Source organism: Stenella coeruleoalba, assembly GCF_951394435.1.
Source record: "Stenella coeruleoalba genome assembly, chromosome: 9".
In the NCBI taxonomy this organism is placed as follows: Eukaryota; Metazoa; Chordata; class Mammalia; order Artiodactyla; family Delphinidae; genus Stenella; species Stenella coeruleoalba.
In genome coordinates, this window is record NC_137155.1 from 71354032 (window position 1) to 71377410 (window position 23379).

General features: G+C 35.4%; 1 protein-coding gene across 17 annotated transcripts in view; it reads right to left on the bottom strand.

The window, feature by feature from the left end:
• Positions 1-23379, bottom strand: part of LOC307192094 (uncharacterized protein) — an 868937-nt gene that overhangs the window by 447828 nt on the left and 397730 nt on the right. For 13 of the 17 annotated variants that reach the window (XM_079932642.1, XM_079932640.1, XM_079932633.1 and 10 more), the window contains one exon: positions 18246-18314. The exons of the other annotated variants lie outside the window; for them this stretch is intronic. The gene's annotated coding sequence lies outside the window, so the exon portion shown is untranslated. The remainder of the gene's footprint in view (positions 1-18245; positions 18315-23379) is intronic. 17 annotated transcript variants of the gene reach the window in all.

The following is a 23379-nucleotide window of genomic DNA, read 5'->3' on the forward strand; positions in this document are numbered from 1 at the left end:
ACAGTGCCTATCCTATAGGAGGTGCTCAGTAAGTGTTCAGTGGAATCTGAAATGGCTATAGGAATACCCTGTACATTTATAGGACATAAAGTAGCCAAAAGTATATATGTTATTATTTACTTTGTTCTTGTTTCTTATGCTATTTCTCTATTAATAGATGGTTACTTTAATTGCTAATTATTTTATATAAATATATTATTGAAAGTATATATCTAAGATGTTACATCAAGTTGTGTTTACTCCCATTCATTGATCACCTAACTTCCTTGACCATGATTAAAAACATATTTATTTTCAAGTGTCTCATTACTTTCTTCAAAGGCAATATCAGATTACAGACAAGTGTCTCAGGTGAGTAATTCAGTCGCTCAGAGGTTGGTTAAGAGTTCAGCCTAATACAAAATAACCTAAATGTCATAACTTAGTCTGATATCATGGCCTTCCCATTCCCTCTGGCTCTGGTTGTGATTTAGGGTGCCTATCATTTTAATTCAATGAGTGCTATGATGGCCAGGTCTACTGAGGGAGTCTAGACAAGAACTAGATGAATTCAAATAAGCCTAGAGTTGCATACCAAGAGCTGTCTGGACATCTTCCTATTCAAGGAAGGTATGAACTATCAAGAAGATCCCTGGAAGTCTCTGTCTTTTCTGAATCTAGGTAATGAGGGAAAATATGTCTCATCCAGGTGATGACGTGTTAGTTTATGAAATATCCTTATTTCCCTAGTGTATTAGATATGTAATTATTTGAATTAGAATGGACTCTACTCTCTTAAAATGATATTCACAGGAAGTGAAGAAAAAGTAGAACCTGGTGAACCAAAATTGTACTAAGAGAAAACAAATCCTGTGAGGCAAATCGATCATGCTGAAAGTGTTTGGGCTCAAATAGTTGCAAATCTATCATAGGGTAAGAACTCAAAAAAGTTTATTGAACAAATTATCAACTCATAACAGCTTTACTAATCTTTTTTTTAACTTGTAAACTGTGATAATATATGAACTATCTAGGATTACTGAGACAATTATATTGAATAGTAATGTGAGAAGCCCTTTGAAAATGTTCAAATGTTGTGCAGAGACTGTCATTGGAATTGTTATTGGTTTGATTCCTTTGACAGACAAACAAGCATAAATAGGAGGGAGAAGATAGATTGTCTCTAATGTGGGCTTTTCACCCTGATAGACTAGTGGTTGCATCTTAGCTCTGTCATTTCCTGGGTGAACCTGGGCAAGCTATTTACTCTCTGTAAGCAGCAGGGTATTTATCTGACCATATTTATGGACTGTATGACACATTAAATTAGATAATATATGTAAAATGCCCAATATGATCTCATTAATACTAGATATTCAAGAAATGATTGCTATTATCATTATTTCATTCAAGCTTTTGTCACTTTACAGAAATGTTCATAGAATGTGTTCACTCAGTTTTAAAAAAATATCTGTGTATGCATGTGCTTGTGTGTGTGGTTTAAGCAAGTATTTTCTCTTTAAAGAGGATATATAAGTACATAGAAGGAAGCAGAGTGTAGATACTGACATATCAGCACTCACATAAGAAAGGTAAGAACATTATTCATGGATTTTAGAAAGGAAAACAATATGCTTTCCTATGTCCCAGTTTGTTTTCCTGGAGAGCATCTATGCTAACACCTGTTGATTGCTCTTGGGTTCTACAGAGAGACTGACCAATCTGCATTCTGTATTTTAAAATGAAAACAATGATTCTCTTCCAAAATATACCAATTCCTGGCTGTATGACAGTGGGCAAAGCTCTACACTCTCTGGACATAATTTATAATATATTGATTATCCTTATATCATGTCTTCATTTATTATATAAAAAATATTTATTGAGCATCCACTACATGTCTGGCACTGTACTAGTTGCCTTGAATTCATCAATGCACAAAGAACTCTAACTTCTTGGAGCTTACTAGAGAGGTAAACAGACAATATGGTACCAAATTTAATAAAAGAAAAGGCATATAGTATCCTAGAAGGTGAAATACCCTCATAAAAATTCAATCAGGGAAATAGAGGTTGGGGGTGCTATGGGTGGGAGCTGTACAGCTTGAACACAAGAACATAGTTGGGGTAAGTGTCAAGGAGAATCTGAGATTGGATCAAGTATTTTAAAGTGGTGAGAGAATTAGCCAAGAGATATCTATGGGAAGAACATTCTAGAAAGAGAAAACAGCTGGAGTGAAATCTCTGAGACAGATGTTCACCTAGTATGTTCCAGGAACAAAGAATTTTTGTGAAAACCAAGGGAAATCATATTTATGTGGGCAATTTGTTAGCTATGAAGTAATGTATTAATATAGATGGTACCATATTTAGTCCTGCTCTGTCACTAAATACCTATGGTAACTAGGGCAAGTCACTTTCTCTTGGGTCCATTTCCTCTTTTTTTTTTTTGCGGTACACAGGCCTCTCACTGTTGTGGCCTCTTCCATTGCAGAGCACAGGCTCCAGACGCGCAGGCTCTGTGGCCATGGCTCACGGGCCCAGCTGCTCCGCAGCATGTGGGATCTTCCCGGACCGGGGCACGAACCTGTGTCCCCTGCATTGGCAGGCAGACCCTCAACCACTGTGCCATCAGGGAATCCCCCATTTCCTCTTTTAAAGGGGGGTCTTGGAAGCTGAAATCTAGTATAAAATTTCCATGACTACGTGTAATTTTGGCCTTTCTTTTAATCTTAACATTTTTCTTACGCACCTATTACAATAAAAATGAATCAAATAGAGTTGAAGATGAATATAAGAATTGATGAGAGGGGAAAAGAGTTTAAACAAAAAGTTCTTTATGAAAATAACTGTATTTCATCATTTATCACACAGATATAAACTGTGTTATTTTCCAGGTTCATAAAGGCTGTAAATGCTTCAAAAATATCAAAGTCATGAAAAATAAGGAAAGAATGAGAGTGTCAAAGGTTGTAGGAGAGTAGGAGACATGACAAATGCAATGCAGAATCTTGGATTTGATCCTGGAATAGAAAAACTGGTGAAATCCAAATAAGTCTATGATTGAATTAATAGTGCTGTACCTATGTTACATTTTTAGTCTTGATAAATGTTGGGTAAGATGTTAACATTAGGGGAAGCTGGGTGATGTGTAAACAGGAACTCTCTGTACTATGTTTATAACTCTTTTTAATCTAAAATTAATTCAAAATAAAATGTTTTTTTTTAAACTGTGTAGGGGAATACTGTCTCACGATTTATGTTTTCCTTGAATCCCAATAGGCCTTGCTTATTTTCAATTATTGGAAGAAAAGTGAAAACACGTAAGATATGAATAGCTTCACTAATGTATAAAAACTATATTTTCTTTAAAATACCATTTTTGTTTAAGAAACTTAAATGAAATACTGTCAATGATCCCAAAGGGAGGAAAAACACAAGCTATGAAATCATTGCTCAAATAAAGCCATACAGAGAAAATGCTTAACTGCAAACGCAAACGGTAAAATGCTAGCCGCCTCCTATGCTTGGAAATAAAATCATCAGAACATGGTTTAGTACAGAATCTTGTACATAATAGGCAAAGAGTATGTATTTGTTCATTTGATGTAAAATCATAGTTTCATCCGTATCAGTCATTAAAACCTGCATACATTCCTGTTGAAAAGTTTTAATGACAGAATAACATTGCCTGCATTGAGACATCCCCAGCTATGTTTCTAACAGGACCTGGCATAATCTCTCTGTTTGCCAAACCTCTTCCTTGCCAAAAACCCATGTCTTGTAAAATAAAGTTGGCAATGCTTACCCTTGACCTTGAGAGAGTATTACAAGAATGAATCAAATAATGTTTGAATAAAACCTATGGGATCTCAGACGAAGGGGACCCTGTCACTGCAATGCAAGAAAAGCAAGAGTTTGTCTTTTTTTTTCTTTCTTGAAGCTGGTGATGATTATAATGACTAATACATAGATCTGTCCCAAAGCTCAGTGTGGCCATTTATATGCCTAATGAAACAACTGGCCTACCTCCAATCAGTATATCTTATTCTCCACCAGCACACAACATCATGGCAGCAAACTGCAAGGAAATCACGCATAGCTGGTCAGCCAGCAGGAGGCTATAAGTGCTATATCATTGGCAGGATATTCTAAGTTTGGAACAACAATGCCAAATTGCTCTCTGCAATTTGTCATACTTTTTGATTTGTGCTAGCATAAAATACTTGAGCATAAGAGGCTAAGCCTACATGTAGGTCTGCCCAGTGTGATCTAGTCAGGATAGGGCGAAAGGAGGGACAATTCAGCACCTGCTTGTAAAAACAGCCCATCAGAGAAAGTGGAAACAATTCTACCAGAAACAAAAAAGTGAATTTCGACTATCGGCTGAGCTTTCAAATAGAAGACTTTTATAAGCAACATTGTCATGAACAGACATTTTCATGTAGCAGAAAGAAGAATAGAGCCTTTGGGATGTGAAAAGGATTATCTTTCTTCATAAAATGGCAATACGAAGAACGCCAAATAGAAAGTGCACCGAGCAAAAGGGGGGAAAAGGCATCATAGTTCTCCATAATCCTCATTTGAACTTGAAATTCAGAATACACTCTGATTAGGGAATACAACGCAGAATTTCCTAATGACTTGAAATAGCTTTATCAGGGATGTCAGTACGATATTTCCAAGATGCAGTATTTGTCTTCACTTGAAGTTGGGTCCAAATATTTTGAAAGATCTAATCAACCTGGAGGTATGAAAGGGACCTGCTCTGCTGGTCACTCTGAACTCCGAGCCTCTCCTTTATTTTCAGCTGCTCTCTTGGCCCTATGCGCATACTTGAACAGAGAGAGAACAGGATAAGAAACATTCTTTCTCTGGTGTTTCTAATTAGAAATAGCACAAAGAGAAAAAGAGGCTTTATCGCATTATTCCCAATTGAAAATGTTCTCTGAAAGTGTTTCCCACAATGTATCCTATCGACTTTCATAGACGGGCACTCGGCAAGAAGCCTTGGGCTGCACATTGTATGGTGAAGGGCAGCACCGACATCTAACACAGTAACCTCAGTCACAGCTCAAATATTAAATAATTTCCCACCAGCGTGCTAGAGCTACGAAGTGCTTAGATGGTCCACTGAGGTAATGTATTAGCCCTGCTCTCTGGAAACACAGGTTCTCACTAGTGTGTGTGGTAGACGGGAGAGTGCACGAAGCAAGATGGGTTCGTTAACGGAGAGATCCTAATGAATACAACTTTTGGTAAAAAAGAAGGGAAGGAAGAAAGGAAGGAAAATGAGACTGGAAGGCGAGAGGGAGGAGGAAGAAAAGGGGGAGACTTAAGGAGAGGGAGAGAGGGAAAGAGAAGGAAAAAATGGCTTTCTACAGGAAGAGGTAGGAATTCTGCATTTTGTAGGCCTGCATTTTGTTGTCAGTTGTTAAGAGTTATAATCTCGGGGTCTGCTACTTGATCATGTATATTGTTTCAAAAAAAATACTAATTGTAACAAATATACAAAAATTAATTAGAAGTAAAAGTCAGGGTCCGTCTGCCTATTCAGCAGCAATGGTGTTTTCTACAAAGCAGAAAAACAATGATCAATTTAAAGAATAGTTGATTCTCCTCCTAAATAACACTTTATTCAAAGGACTTTATTATAAACTTTATTTACAAGAGGAAGACAGAAGGGTATTTCAGTTCAATAAAATAAAATTTTAAAGTTTACTGAACTATAAATCATAAATTAGTTATGCCATTTTTATTTTTAAAGTGTTTTTAAATTGATAATTAATGCATTTTAAAAACACTAACACTTTCAACCCTGCTGCACCCCCTACACTATTACCTTGCCATATAGTCTAAATAATTCTGTTTGTTCAAGATAAAGATACTTAAATCATTCCACTATGCTATATTAAGGAACTGTTCAGGAGTTAAGCAGCTGAGTGTCTACAGTTTGTAATATTTTGTTGGTTTTTAATCAGCATCAGACCAAGTAGGCCGTCTTTATTTTCAAAAACAAAACACGTAAACAACTATTCTCCATTTTATTTCCATGACAATGCATGTATCATGGTGAATTACTAACTCAATAAAGAACAATATGGTATAATGGAAGGACCAAGGGATTTAAAGTCAAAGGACCTTTTTTGAGTCCTGGCTCTGTAATTTACTAGATATGTGACCTCAGGCAACTGAGTTAATCTAGCTGAATGCGTTTCTTGCTGTGCATACCTCTTGTGGGGATAAAATGGGGTAATGTCTGTGAATGTCTATTCCACCCAATAGTAGGCATGGGATGGTCAAAAGGCTGTCCTCTGAGCTCCAGCAACCAAGGAGAGTGTTTAACAGCATCACACAGGAGTGTCATAGTGCGGCACAAAGGAGGAATCAGTTTTCAACTTCCACCTCAAAAAGAAAGTTACTTTTCAGCCCAAGAGAGTACAAAATAATCCTCCCCATGCCTCAGTATGGTAGAGAGAACACTGTAGATGAGAGATGTAATACAGATACAAAACAGATCACCTTTTCTCCTAACTGTCGAAAAAAAGAAACACCTCTCCTGAACCATTAAATGAACACAACAGACATAATCCAGTACAGATGGGAAGGAATAAACTACCATAGAAATCAACCTATAAAAGAATGGGTGCCGCGGGCTTCCCTGGTGGCGCAGTGGTTGAGAGACTGCCTGCTAGTGCAGGGAACACGGGTTCGAGCCCTGGTCTGGGAGGATCCCACATGCCGCGGAGCAACTGGGTCCGTGAGCCACAACTATTGAGCCTGCGTGTCTGGAGCCTGTGCTCTGTAACAAGAGAGGCCACGATAGTGAGTGGCCCCCGCTTGCCGCAACTAGAGAAAGCCCTCGCACAGAAACGAAGACCCAACACAGCAAAGATAAATTAATAAATTAATAAACTCCTACCCCCAACATCTTGGAAAAAAAAGAAAACCCCAGCTTTAAAAAAAAAAAAAAAAAAGAATGGGTGCCGGAAGTAAATTGTCAACAATGGCAACAGAAGGGACTGAGATAATTTTACAAATATTAAGGACTGTGAATAAAGAAAATAACCCTTGATACATATGGAAGAACATTATCATAGTAGGTAAGAATTAGGTTAAGTTTTAAAGATAAGGAATCCATATCATATCAGAAATAAAGTTTATTCCTCTAGTTTTTATATATGTGTACTATACACACATGTATGTATATATGTGTAAACATGCACACACATGCATGCAATATATATAATACATATATAATTTATTGTACACTAAAAGGAACACAGATTTCATTCCAGGGTTCAGTCAATCTTATCTGCTATATTGACCCTCCCCCAAATTTCTGAGTTACTTAAAGAATTCTCTGGATATTGTTATAATATGTAACTCTATCAGAAGGCAAAGACTCTACCTTAGAATTTCAGACAGGATATTAAACCCCCGTTGCATAACTGTCAGTAAACAACCTCATTTAGTGAACTCTGGCTGTTTCTGTTTGGAGATGCTACACATGATTAAAAAAAACTTAGGAAACCTAGAAGCTTGTTTAAAGGTTTAGTTATTCCAAACTGTATCTCAGCTATTGAAATATCCTTGACCAGAATATGATCCTCCACTGTCTGGGAATATCTTTGAGCAAAAGCTCTGAAAGAGATGTCCATGGAAGGGAAATCAAGTTTTCCTTAGGAAATATATTTACATATATCCATATATAAAATATATTTACATATATCCCTGGGAGATATATTTATACTTGTTAACTATGAGCGTAATTACATTTGAAAGCAGGGGAGACATTTTAAGAAATGCCCTTTAATGTAGTTTGGGTATTTTTGTCTTTTCAGGTCAGGAACTTTTCTCTACAACGAATTCCTGTAAGAGTTATTCAGAAGACAGTTGAAAGGGCTGATTGACCCAAACAGGACTGGTCCCTCTCCAGGAAGTATTCTGTAACAACAAGTCCAAGAATCTACCCACTTGGGATACCAAAAGAGTTACTGCATACCTTGGGAAGGAAATAGTAAGAAAGCTTCCCTATTCAGTATCTGAAGAGGTTCTTTCAAGTTTTAGATTTATTTATTTTTATTCATTTATTTTTGGCTGCATTGGATCTCCATTGCTGTGTACGGACTTTCTCTACTTGAGACGAGCGGGGTCTACTCTTCATTGCGGTGTGCGGGCTTCTCATTGCGGTGGCTTCTCTTATTGTGGAACACGGGCCCTAGGCACGTGGGCTTCAGTAGTTGTGGCTCGTGGGCTTCAGTAATTGTGGCTCAGAGTATAGGCTCAGCAGTTGTGGTGCACGGGCTTAGTTGCTCTGCAGCATGTGGGATCTTCCCAGACCAGGGCTCGAACATGTGTCCCTTGCATTGGCAGGTGGATTCTTAACCATTGCGCCACAAGGGAAGTCCCTCAATTTTTATTTTATAAAGACAGTGAACTGAGAAGAATTTCCTTTGCTCCGTAAAATAAATTATATATTTTTACCAATAGTTAATGTCTCCATAAATGCTGTCTGGAAAACAATAAATACATGCACATGGTTCTACTGCTTTTAGTTCTATAATCCCCTCCTCACTGAGAAATAGTGAACCCTTCCCAGAAGTGGCCAGTGCTGCTTCTCTGGTCCTGGTCTCGACCTCCTTTCAGCCTTCCTGTTTCATGTTGTTGGCTTTTATAGCTCCACTCTATGCTTCACAACAATTGGGTTGCTTCCTAAAATCATTGTTGATAAATTAATTACAAAATACACATATCCACTCTGTTTCCAAATGGTCATGGTTCCATTCAGAGGGTATATGTTGACTTTGGTGGAGGTTTTTTTTTGCCTCAAATAGAATTTTACATTTCTGTTTCAACTGCTCTTGTTTTCTGCATTTTGTTCATAATTGATATTTCATGAACCTGTGCAAATCAGAATTATCAGTAAAGTTCTAAAGGACTTGCCTCTAATGTAAATGCACAGACCTTTGTGGTTTTAAAGAGGAATTTCCTTGCCTAACTGCCACTTGGAAAATGCTCTTCCACGAATAAGAATTATTAATACTTACTGAATGCTTACTATGAGCCAGGCACTCCTCTAGGTTTTTTTTTTTTTACAGGTACACCTCATTTTAACACTCATAATAGCCCTATAAAAGAAATATTCTTTCACAAATGGGAAACCTGGTGCATAGAAAGGCCAAGTGGCTTGTACAGGATCATACAACCAGACAGTATTGGGACGGAATTTTGAACCCAGGTTCTTTGACTCCAGAGTCCTCATTATAACCTTATATTGTCTCAAAAGCATCTGCCTTCTACAGTTGTTTCCGATGCTCCCTAACAAGTGCCCTCCATGAAATGACCTGCTTCTGGAGCTGAAATTGGGCTTAGCCAGATGATCCAGGTATTTGCTCTTTAACTGTACTTGCCCACAACATTTACACAGATCTGATAAAGATACTGATCACTTAGGCCCATGAATACCCAGCTCCTCTGCATGTGGCACCGTGTAGCATCTCTCTTTTCTTTCTGCCTTATACAGAAGCCTAAGTTGATATTAAAAGGCTGTGGTAGCATGAAACCTGATTTCAGACAATCAGCTTAAGTCATTGGCTCTTCAGTGTTATCCTATTTATACCAGTTCATTATATTGTACTTAATATGAAATTACAATGACTCACTCATAAGTGCAGCTTTCTTAGACTTAATTAGACACTGAAGAATTATTAAACATTTGACAGCATGTTGTACATTTGATCTCAGTATTGAATTCTCATTGATATTAATGCACATACAATGTAATATAACGTTCCTCTGTAAGCTTATGTAATTTTTCTCAATTTAACCGCTTTTTGGATGCTCAATACTTTTAGATATTTGGCACATAAATATCTTCTAACAAGTCAGATGTTACTCTTAATTAAAAATAAGACAATATGGGCTTCCCTGGTGGCACAGTGGTTGAGAGTCCGCCTGCTGATGCAGGGGACGAGGGTTCGTGCCCAGGTCCGGGAAGATCCCACATGCTGGGAAGCGGCTGGGCCCGTGGGCCATGGCCGCTGAGTCTGTGCGTCCGGAGCCTGTGCTCCATGGCAGAAGAGGCCACAACAGTGAGAGTCCCGTGTACCGCAAAAAAAAAAAAAAAAAAAAAAAAAAGACAATTTGATCAGGTAAAGAACAGAATAAAGACCATTTCAATTAGGGGAAAGTCATCTGGGTTCCAAATTTCAAGTCTTCCCCTAACCATGCAAAATATTTTAGGTGTTACTTAATTGCATCAGTTTTTTCATCTCTAAAAATCAAACCATCTCAAAACAAGATGGTTCCTCTCCGTTTTTAGCTCTAAAATATAGTGATTTAACAAACTGTCTTTGTAGATCCCATCATAGAAAGAGTCATATTATTTAATCAGAGGTCTGATTTCACCAAATTCAGTTACCTCACAGCCCTTGTCAAATCACTTAAATTAATAGGCCAAGGATATGAATTCTACTTGGGTTAATCTTATAATATTTCTTTCTTATTTATTAAGTCCTGAAAATATTTATTTGTCAGAAAGACACAACTGAATAAGAAATTGGATAAATTGGAATCAGATAGCATTTTAAAAGAGTCAAGATCTGTATCCAAACATTGTTAGTAATAAATACGCTGGAAAATATATAGAAAACGTGTAAAAGTGACACAGGGATATATAAGTATTTAGCTGAGCTCTCATACAGTTTCAACAGCAGGGCATACTGCCCTATGGAATGGATCTTTTAGTTTAAACATGTTTTTAAGCTTCTTGGATTTATTAGATCTTGAAGAAATGATTATTAGTAGAATAAAATTAAATGTTAACTTTCTACAATCTAATATGTAATCACATACAAATGCAGCATAATAAACTGTTTTTATTACAATTTCATCATCTGAATGGAAATTATAGTGTTAGCACTTTTAAGAGATGGTTCTATCTGTATGCACAGTGAGGTAGAGTTGGCATAATGGTCTGTAAGGCATATCAAATTTATTCTGTGAGGTAGATAAAGGTCTTTTAAAGGTCTTACTCCACTTGTGGAATGAATTTCTTATCGTGTATGAATTCTGAGGGTAACACATTCCCCCACCCCCCTGAAATGTGGTTTGTTTTCAAGAAGAGAAGACCTAAAGAATTCCACTACTGTATATATAGGAGAAAGATTTTCAATTAAAGAAAAAATATAGCTGGCATGATTATTAGCATTAGAAACAATTATCCATTATGCAGAAAAGCATTTAGCACAAATCATATAAATATATTTACTCACAGAAAGAAGGAAACATGAAACAGAAATTTTACCATCAGGAATAAAGCTACACTTAGATTTTTAAGAATGATGGGAGAGGGTGGGCACAGTATTTTTTCCCTCTCTGGAGCACATGTGAGAGATAGATAAAAAGATATACTAAAAGTACATTTTCTCTTGCCTCGAGTTCATTATCAATAGTGTTTTAAAATATATGTTTAAATGATATTAACAAATTGAGCTTCGTATGCTTGGCATCATATGAAGATTTCTAAAGATAGTATTTGTTAATCTTCACAACCATATCAACATTGGTAATACTATTATTATCCCTATTTCTATAGTTGAAGATACTGAGGTGCATAGAGGCTGAATATTTTACTTGTTTAGCAAACTTTACTGAATTTCTACTATGTGCCAGGTTCTTCACTAGGCCCATGGTGGGAGAGTAACTGTCCTCAAGCAGATAAAATACTGAGGAAAAAATAAGCAAAAAAATAATAGCAGTTATAATAAAATTTGACCATATATAAAATAATTATATGATTCCAACGCTAATCATATTAGAAATATAAATTATTTTAATTGTTAATATAACAATTTCACATTTCTTGATGTACCAGAATATAACCACCATGAAGCAAAGTGGTTTGTTTTATTCACTGCTGTGCTCACAACTTCCAGAGTGGTACCTGGCACATCAGAGATCCCCCCAAATATTTGGTTGAATAAATTAAGTGTTGAATAAAATTATTACTCTTTTTCTTATTCCCCTCCCCCTTCCTAAAGAGAGAAATCTACCATGCCTGGCATTGTGTTTTGTTCATGATATGCGTTTAGTCAAGAGTTGTTGAATACATGGGGGAATAAATAAATCATGACTAGTGGAAGGTTTATTACCAATTTGGAAGTATTACAGTGATTGATAAAACTGATAGATGAAAGTATTTTTATATTCATCTTTACCATTTTGTGTCATTCCAATGATATAAAAATATATTGCCTTACACAGAAATTTTCTGGGTTTCAACATTTTGTGTTAAGTTTTACAGCTATTTCAGCTATCATTATATTGTAGCTGATATTTATTTTCCTCACACCTTGTTTTCCTATCATGTTTGGCAGCCCTGTGCAAATGAAATATATCAATCAAGTTAAAATAAGAACTAATGGAAAGGAATAACAACAAAAATATCAACAAAGAGGAAACATACTTTAGAGAAACACTATGACACCTTCAGATACAAAGATAGATATCATCTGTTGTAGACATTTATATTTTCTTTCCAAAGCCAAGAAATCAAATCAGATAATGCTATGAGTTTCCAGTTGTTTAAGATTAGAGCTCAGGTAAAACCCCTCAGCTGAAGAAGTTAAGTGATGGAAAATTTGAATTACTTGCCCATGATAACATAGCTAGGAAGAAAACATAACTCCTGCTTTCTTAATTTCATAGTGTAGCTACTAATCTTATTTAGGTTTATTTATAAAACTGTTCCAGTAAGTAAAAGATGAAATTGTCATCTGGAGACAAAGGGTTTTCTTTTCATTACCTGATGTCTGGCCTCTGATTTATGCTCCTTGGAGCTACTGAATATTGTGAGCCAATCAAAGTGAACACTTTCAATTTAAAAAATTTACCATCTCATCAAAGAGCGCTATTATGAACATCCCCATCTGCGTTTTCTTGTATACACACTGTGTGCTCCTATAGAGAATATGCTAAGAACTGGAATCAGATATCAATACCCACAAATTGTCATCCAGAATGGCTATTCCAATTTATATCTCCACCACATTTTTTCAAAGTTCTTATTTCCTCTATCCTTTGCTAACACTTGATTATCATGCTTTTTCTTTTTCACCAGTATGACATTTAAAAAATATATATTAGTTCTTTAATTTGCATTTTCCTGATTACAAGTGAGGTTGAACACTTTTTAACATATACCAATCAGGTACTTTCACTCTTCTGAAAATACTCTGTTCATATACTTTATCTTAACTTTTTTTTCTTGCCATTAGTAGGAATTCTTTTATCATTTAAATGTAAGTTAATTTATTTGTTACATATGTTCCAAATACTCTGTCTAGGCTGCTACTTGTATGGTATTTTTATTTAGATGTATGCATACATATTTTTCTTTATGGCTTTTGTGTATACAAGAAGACCTACCATTCCAAGTTCAAAACATAGCTTCCCATACTATTTTTTAAGAAATTATAGATTTTTAAAAAGGTCCTTGTCTATCCTATACATGCTTTATTAGAGATTTAAATGTGTACATGTTTCCATGTGGGTGAACAACTCTCCCAATACCATTTATTATATAATCTACTCTCTTACCCACTGATTAACAGGCCATGGTTATAAAGTATTAAATTTTCCTGTGTACATAGGTTGTTTCTTTACATATTCCCATAGAAATATTATCTAATTTTTAATTATAACATGTTAACCATAATTTTCATTTTTAGTTTGTTCATTAATGTTATTTACATCTTTATTCTACCCACTACAACTATATTTCATTCGTTGGAGTATTCTGAGAAATCTGTGGTGGTACGCTTTCTGAGACACGGTATGTCTGAAAACGTCTTTTTCAATCTCACTGAATCGCCATTTGGCTGGGTTTAAAACAATAGTTATGATTCCCTCCCAACTTATTCTGCCCATTCTTCTTATGTTCAGTGGCGCTGATGGGAATCAGATGGCAATTTGATTCTCATACATTTGTAGATAATATGGGTATCTTTCCTTCTCTCTCACACTGAAGAAGTTTTAAGGTTCCTCAGTTAGGTCTTACTTGCTGTTATTCTAAACCATGATATTTGTTTTTGTGAGCTTTTTAAAAATTTATTTCTACTGAGTAATTAATGAATCTCTTCAATCTCATAATGTGTGTCTCTCTTGAGTCTTAAGACACTCTACTTGCTTTCTTTCCACTGCACCTATTTTTCTTTCTCAAACTGCTATTGAATTTATTCTATGAATTCTCAATCCATCCTGCATGAGGTTTTCTTGAATGTTGTATAAATTTGTATATTTTATGCTGTATTCTGGAAATACTTCTTGTCTCATTCAACCAATAAACTAATTTTCCCTCACCTAGATCCGTTCTGCTATTCATTCCAACAACTGAAGTTTTATTTCATACCAATATTCAAATTGTCCACTTCAATGACTTCTGCTACTTCTTTCATTTCTCTCAGAATGTAAATACATTTTAAAGCCCTCTACAGCTTATATTTATTAACTCTGCTTACTTAGATGTGCTATTTTTTGAGTCGATAATTATTCATTCATGATGTTGGCTTTCCTTGGTTTTTATTAGTTTTTTATTGTGCACATTTTTCAGAGTTGAGATGCTTTCCTAGGCTCTGTTTCTACAGTCTGTTTAGGGTAGAGGCAGAGCACATCATGGCCTTTACTTTTGTGTGTTTTAGTGAGCTAAGTTTTGGGGCATGCTCATCAGCTGTGACAAGTCTAGTGGCTTGCTTTTGCTCTTCACTTCTCTCTCTCAAGCGTTATCTACCTGGGCCACTGTTCTCATTCTTTGATTCAACGTGCTACTTCCACTGCCCCCACCTGGAGGAAACGCAGCTATCCCATTGCTGCTGCTTGTCTCAAGATGTGCAAGAGATTTCTGGCTGCTCAGCCTGTGACAATTCAACTAATCTCTCTTTTATTTTCTTCTGTGCCTTCTTCTCTTTCTCCAGGTACCCATCACCTCTGGAAAGAAGCATGCTTGCTATCATCTCACTTTTGCTACAGTATCATCCTTTATAAACCTTGAGCTACAGTTTCCTTCTTTAATTAGATACCATATGCCTTTAATTTGTCAGTATTCCTCACAATTTCTAATCTACCATGGAGTCTCCTTGCTTTCCAAAAATGATTATGGACTTTGGAAATATATTTTTTATTTCATTTATACGTATTTGAGGAAAGTAAGGGAGGCTATAAAGTGTGCTCCATATATGTTCCTTTATAGGGAACAGATGTATTTTTTATGTTTCCCAGAAAAGTGCAGAATAACTTAAATTCACAATAAGGTGTAAACAGGTGATACCATTGAACTCAAAGAGAACAGTGCCTCACTTACTTGTTACTTGAACTTAAGCAACTTTCCTTACTACTCTGAGCCCATCTTTCTCATATATAAAATTGTGATGGTTGCCCCACTGTAACAGCTCCTCCCCAGCTTAGAATCCTTTGGAAGCCCTCTCAAACTATCTGTGGGGAAGGACCAGTTTTTTGCTGTCATTGTTATTTGTTTGTTTTTAATTTCTAATCTTGTTCAGACTGATACTTTTGTGAAGTACATAGTCATACACTTGAATTTCCTGGTAATGCCAACTGCTACAAAATTTTCTAAACGCTCACTCTCACCCATTCTATTTACCTCACTGAGGACCAGGAAGACAGTTTGCAGGCTGGCTTCAGTTCACACTTTGTATGGGACTATTGTCTTAGACAAAGGACCACCTCCTTTCAGTGGAGGAAACCCGGATGCATCCTCTGCTTTGCTCTAACTTCCAGCACTATGCACTGTCTGAGGCTCACCCTGCTCTCTGCATTTCCCAGAACAGGATATGGGTCCCCATATGATTATGCATATGTACATACTGGATAGAATTATTTCTTTCACTTTGCTAAAGCAGAAATCTTCATATGTTATTTGTCTTTTTGAAAAACTGAGCTTAAGTACCATCTCATTTTAAGAACTTTGTGACTTTTTGAGGTAAAGATGTGCCCTCTTCTCTCTAGTCTCATAGTGGTAATATTCTTTACCTACTCCTGTTATACCTCTTATCTTTGTAGTTTTTATCTGTATGTCTGCTTGTTTGACCTCTTTCTACCAGAGGATTATTTCCCCTTCACTGCTTGTACCTTAGAAGCATAATGGCATAGTTGAAAATATTAAGTAATTATTATACATATTTAGAAATAAATACAAATAAGAACTCTGTTTTATATTTGCTTTGAACACAAATATACACTGACTTAATTTTCCTACTATAAACTTAATCATGTAAAATGATGCTTTTTCAACAAGATGACTCCTAGTTTTATTCAATTCTGAGAAACTTTCATCTGTTACTCTGTTAGCTATTGTCTCCTCCCTTGTCTCCCTGTTCATTCCTTCTGGAACTCCTATTCAACATATATTGGACTTCATCATTTATTCTCTGAGGTTTTTTTCAAACTCATATTTATTTTCTATTTCTTTATCTTTTGTTCACCAATATGCTTGATTTCCTCAGTACACCAAACTCGTCTTCCAATTTTTTCCACTTTTTAATTTCAATGACTATAATTTTTCATCTCTGGACTTGCTATGTGTAATAAAATCCTGCTATAATAAGAAGGGTCCAAAAATTCAATCATATTAAATATGGAATTAGGTTATTTCAAGAGAAATGTGTCATAAATTACTATCTCCAGCACAGGCATTAAAACTCTCTCCTACTTTCAACATCTTCATAAACCATTCAATTAAACTCCTCTTCATCAATCTGAATTTGAAGTGCTTCTTTATTTCTAGCACTCAATAATTGCTCTTTCATATTTTTAATGTTTGTTAAGTAAATGTAAATTATTATAGGGTTTACATTACTGCTGTGGGTTTGGTATGGGGGAGTTTATCATGTCAGTTCACTTTATCACATTGACTAGAAGTTCTATTTTCTTTCTCTATCAGTGTGGACTATGTGTAGCCTAGAATGAAAATTTATCCCCTGCATTCTGCTCACCATGAGGGCCAGAGCAAAGCAAGGTGTTCTGAACCAATACCCCCAGGCTTTGACATCCTGATCTAATAATTATGTACATAGACATCCACTTGATGCCTGCATTCACTCTCTCCTGAATCTCACTCATTCACAGTATGAGATTATTTACGTATATACTTGTATGAAGGTCTTTTAGGTATTTCCTATCTCTTCCTAAATATATTGTAATGTAATATTTTGAAAACATATTTGCATTGCAGTAAATTTACTAACAGTTGGCAAACACATATGTTAGAATTCTACTTCTGCAACCTATTAGTTTCATTTACAAATTTTGTAATTGAAGGTGCTATCTTGGATGGTAATTTTGATATAATAAATGAGAGCTTCCAATCATAAAATTATCATGTACTTCAAAGTTGACTGTTCACTTGGAATTAATATCGTTTCCTTGTTTTCATTTTTATTACATGTTAAAATGGTACTGAAGTAACTTTGGGGGAATAACAACACTGTAGAAGGAAGATTACAAAAGATTCCTACCTTACGTTTAAGAATAGTAACAAAAAATTTCAGTAAACAAGTGAAAAAACATACAGCAGCATTTATAGGGATAGCATGCAATTGTACATCATAAATTGTGAGACGGGCAATCCAGCGATACAGAGAAAGAAGAGATCAACAATCCACAAACAGCTACTATGCTACCCTAGAAGCTATGCAGAAAGACAAGTTAACACTATCTTGAAAATATGTATTGATAATCCTACAAACAACTTGGAGGGAAACAAACTAAGCAGTATGGGTAGGGAATTCAGGAGAAAACACATGCCATTAACTTGAGAAAATAGAAACCCACTAAAACCAGGAAAGATACCAGGTCTCATCATTCTTCCTAAATGGAAAGAAGGTGGAGCTAAAACTATGGAAACGAAATCAGCACTTACTAGTTTCTCCAACTTTAAGTAAGCAATTATACATATAAAACAAACAAGCAAAACAAACAAACAAACAGAAAAGAAGTCCCTGAGAGAGGCAAATGAAGTGTAGGGAGACTCACATAAAGTCCCAGTTGACATTGTACTCCTCTAAAGAGAAGTACTAATGCTATGAACCAACATATTTAACTTATCTACTAGAAGGAAATGAGAGTTAAAAATTCCTACAATACTAGGAATGAAAGGTTATTCTTTCATCAGATAAAGATTGTTACTTGGGGTCTTCTGAGGGACAGACATTAGGATAAGATTAAATGTAGAAGGATTTAATTAAATACCTGTATGAGAGAAGATGAGAATGGAGCCAGGAGACTGGGAGAGGTGTCAGACCATGAGGCAAGTCAGACCTTGAGTAAAGGAGAGACGAAGGGAAGATTGTTAGTAATATCCTAGACCACTGGGCAGTTTAAGAGAGATTCAGAAAGACTATCAGGGAATCCTTGAGCCAAAGCTGGTCATCAGTGGAATACCATATCTTCTAGGAATGGCCTTAACTTAGTATCCTGCCATGTTTGGTCACTGGATGAAAGCAGCCCATGGGAAGTATGACCTCAGAGCAAACACAGCAATGAAGTTCAGATCACAGAAGCTGGGACCCTTGGTCAATTATCTACCATTCCTTAAAATGGTAAATCTGCAAGGTACATTTTCATGACTACCACAAAGGGTATGTGCCAAAACTCTGCAGCAAATATTATATTTGATAGTTAAAAAAAAAAAAAAAGAAGTATTCCCTTTAAACTTAATAAGAAAGTAACAGTATACTGATGATCTTAGCCAATGCAGTATGACAGGTAAAGTAAGAAGGAAAAAAAGGGGAAATAAAAGACACAATTGATGAGATTTATAGACAATATGGTTGCCTATCTATTAAATCCAAGCAAATGTATTTTTAAATTCTTAAAGCTAATAATATAATTCAGTAAGTTAACTGGGTAAAAAGTCAGCATGAAATAATCCTGTATAGAAGCACACCCAAATGTAAAATGTAGTAATGAAACAAGTATTTCACAATAGCAACAGAAAACAAAAAACACTGAGCAATAATTCTAATAAAAGACATGCAAATTCTCCAACCAGAACTACAAGAGACTAGAAATCAACTACAAGAAAAAAACTGCAAAAAACACAAACAAATGGATGCTAAACAACATGCTACTAAACAAATGGATCACTGAAGAAATCAATAAATACCTGGAAACAAATTAAAACAAAACCACAAATATCCAAAATCTATGGAATACAACAAAAGCAATTCTAAGAGGGAAGTTTATAGTGATACAAGCCTAACTCAGGAAATAAGAAAAATCTCAAATAAACAACCTAACTTTACACCTAAAGAAACTAAAAAAGAACCCCAAACCCCCAAAGTTAATAGATGAAAAGAAACCATAAAGATCAGAGCAGAAATAAATGAAATAGAGAACAACAACAACAACAACAAAACAATAGAAAAGATCAATGAAACTAAGAGCTGGTTCTTTAAAAAGATAAACAAAATTGACAAACCATAAGCGACTCATCAAGGAAAAAAAATAAGAGGGCCCAAATCAATATAATCAGGAATGAAAAAGGAGAAGTTACAACCGATACCACAGAAATACAAAGGATCATAAGAGATTATTATAAACAAATATACAACAATAAAATGGACAACCTAAAACAAATGGACAAATTCCTAGGATGTATAATCTCCCAAACTTAACCAGGAAGAAATAAAAAATATGAACAGATCAATTACCAGCAATAAAACTGAATCAGTAATAATAATTAAAAAAAAAAAACTCCCAACAAACAGAAGTTCAGGATCAGATGACTTCACAGATGAATTCTACCAAATATTTTAAGAAGAGTTAACATATATCCTTCTCAAATTACTCCAGAACATTGCAAAGGAAGTTAACACTTCCAAACTCATTCAGGGTAACAGCATCACCCTGATATTAAAGCCAGAAAAAGATATCACAAAAAAAGAAAATTACAGGCCAATATCACTGATGAATATAAATTCAAAAATCCTCAACAAAATATTAGCAAACTGAATACAAGAACACATTAAAAGGATCATATACCATGATCAAGCAGGATTTATCCCAGGGATGCAAGAATGGCTCAATATCCACAAATCAATAAATGTGATACACCACATTAACAAATTAAAAAATAAAAATCATATGATCATCTCAATAGATGTAGAAAAAGTTTTTGACAAAATGCAACATCCACTTATGACAAAAACTGTCAACAAAGTGGGTATAGAGGGAACCTACTGCAACATAATAAAGGCCATACAAAATAAACCCACAGCTAACATCATACTCAACAGTGAAAAGCTGAAAGCATTTCTTCTAAGATCAGGAAGAAGATAAGAATGCCCACTCTTGTCACTGTTATTCAACATGGTTACTAGAAGTCCTACCTGCAGCAATCAGAAAAGAAAAAGAAATTGAAACTGGAAAGAAAGAAATAAAATTGTCACTGTTTGCCAATGACATGACACTGTATGTAGAAAATCCTAAAGATGCCACCAAAAAGTACTAGGGCTCATCAATTAATTCAGTAAAGTTGTAGGATAGAAAATTAATATACATAAATCTGTTGCATTTCTATACACTAATAACATGCTATTAGAAAGATATATTAAGAAAACAATCCCACTTACAATATCATTTAAAAGAATAACATACCTAGAAATAAACTTAACTAGGAGGTAAAAGACCTGTACTTGGTAAACTATAAGACACTGATGAAGGAAACTGAAGACAACACAAACAGATGAAAAGATAAATCCATACTGTGTTCATGGATGGGAAGAAATAATATTGTTAAAATGACCATACTATCCAAGGCGATCTACAGATTAAATGCAATTCCTAACAAAATACCAATGGCATTTTTCACAGAACTAGAACAAACAATCCTAAGATATGTATAGAAACTCAAAAGACCTGAATAGGCAAAATAATCTTCAGAGAGGAGAAGAAAGCTGGCAGTACCATGCGCCCTGTTTTCAAACTATACTACAAAGCTACAGTCATCAAAACAGTATGATACTAGCACAAAAAAAGACATGTAGATCAATGGAACAGATTAGAGAGGTCAGAAATAAACCCACACTTATATGTACAATTAATCATGACAAAGGAAGCAAGGATATACAATGGGGAAAAGACAGCCTCTTCAATAATGGTGTTAGGAAAACTGAACAACTACATGCAAAAGAATCAAACTGGACTATTCTCTCACACCATGCACAAAAGTAAATTCAAAATGGATTAAAGACTTAAATATAAGACATGAAACCATAAAATTTCTAGAAGAAAACATAGGCAGTATGCTCTTTGACATCAGTCTTAGTAATAGTTTTTTAGATATGTCTCCTCAGGCAAGGGAGATAAAAGGAAAAATAAACAAATGGGACTACAGAAAACTAAAAGGATTTCACACAGTAAAGGAAATTTTTAACAAAACGAAAAGGCCACTTACTGAATGCGAGAAGAGATTTTCAAACAATGTATATGATAAGGTGTTAACATCCACAATACACAAAGAACTCATACAACTCTACACCAAAAAACAAACAACTAGATTAAAAAATGGGCAGAGGATCTGAATAGACAATTTTCCAAGGAAGACATACAGATGGCCAATTGGTACATGAAAAGATGCTCAACATCACTAATCATAAGGGAAATTCAAGTCAAAACTACAATGAGGGCTTCCCTGGTGGCGCAGTGGTTGAGAGTCCGCCTGCCGACGCAGGGGACACAGGTTCGTGCCCTGGTCCGGGAGGATCCCACATGCCGTGGAGCGGCTGGGCCTGTGAGCCATGGTCACTGAGACTGCACATCCGGAGCCTGTGCTCCACAACGGGAGAGGTCACAACAGTGAGAGGCCCACGTACCGCAAAAAAAAAAAAAACTACAATGAGATATCACCTCACACCTGTCAGAATGGCTATTATTCAAAAGAAAACAAATAACAAGTGTTGGAGAGGATGTGGAGAAAAGGAAGCCCTATTATACTATTGGTGGGAATGTAAATTTGTGTAGCCACTATGGAAAACAGTATGGAGATTCCTCAAAAATTAAAAACAGAACTACCATATGATCCAGCAATTCTACTCCTGCGCATTTATCCAAAAAACCCAAACACTAATTAGAACAGATATATTCACCCCTACATTCATTGAAGCATTATTTACAATTGCCAAGGTAAGAAAGAAACTAAAGTGCCCCTCAATAGATGAGTGGATAAAGAAGATGTGGCATATATATTCAATTGACTATTAGCCATATAAAGAATGAAATCTTGCCATTTGTGACAACAGGGATGGAATTCGAGGGTATTATGCTAAGTGAAGTAAGTCAGAAAGAGAAAGACAAATACTGTATTATTTCACTTACATGTGGAATCTAAAAAACAAAACAAATGAACAAACATAAAACAAAAACATAGTTAGAGATACAAAGAACAAACAAGTGGTTGCCAGAGAGGCAGGGGGTGGGGAGAGGAAAGATGTAGGTAAGGGGTATTAAGAGGTACAAACTTCCAGTTGCAAAATAAAAGAGTCACGGGTATTAAAGGTACAGTGTGGGGAAATATAGTCAATAATTTTGTAGTGTATTTGCATGGTGATAGATAGTAACTAGACTTATCATGTTGATCACTTTGAAGTGCATAGAAATATCGAATCACTATGTTGTGTAACAGGAACTAAAATACTGTTGTAGGTCGATTATATTTCAAAACCAGAAAAACAAACAAACTCAGAGGGAAAAGAGATCAGATTGGTGGTTACCAGGGGTGGGGAGTGAGAGGAGGGGGAATTGGATGAAGGCAATCAAAGAGTACAAACTTCCAGTTATAAAATAAATAAGTAATGGGGATGTAATGTACAACATGATAAACAGAATTTACACTGCTGTATGTTATATATGAAAGTTGGTAAGAGAGTAAATCCTAACAGTCCTCATGACCAGAAAAACATTTTTTCTATTTCTTTAACTTTGTATCTACATGAGATGACGGATGTTCACTAAACTTAGTGTGATAATCACTTCATGATGTATATAAATCAAATCATTATACTGTACACCTTAAACTTATACATTGCTGTATGTCAATTATATCTCAGTAAAATTGGAAGAAAAAGAAACAGATAAAAAATAGCTGAAAGATATTGAGGACACAAAAGAAGATTTGATTTCATAGAGCCATATGGCATGGAAAGCATGACTAAAAATTATAAAGATGTCAATTTTACTCCAATTAATCCATTAACTAAATGTGAGAAATATCCTAACAGAATTTCTTGAATTACAGAAAATAATTCTAAAATAAATATGAAAATGTGAAGATATAAGAATAAACAAGATAATTTTGCAGAAAATCAACAGGACCAATGGCCCT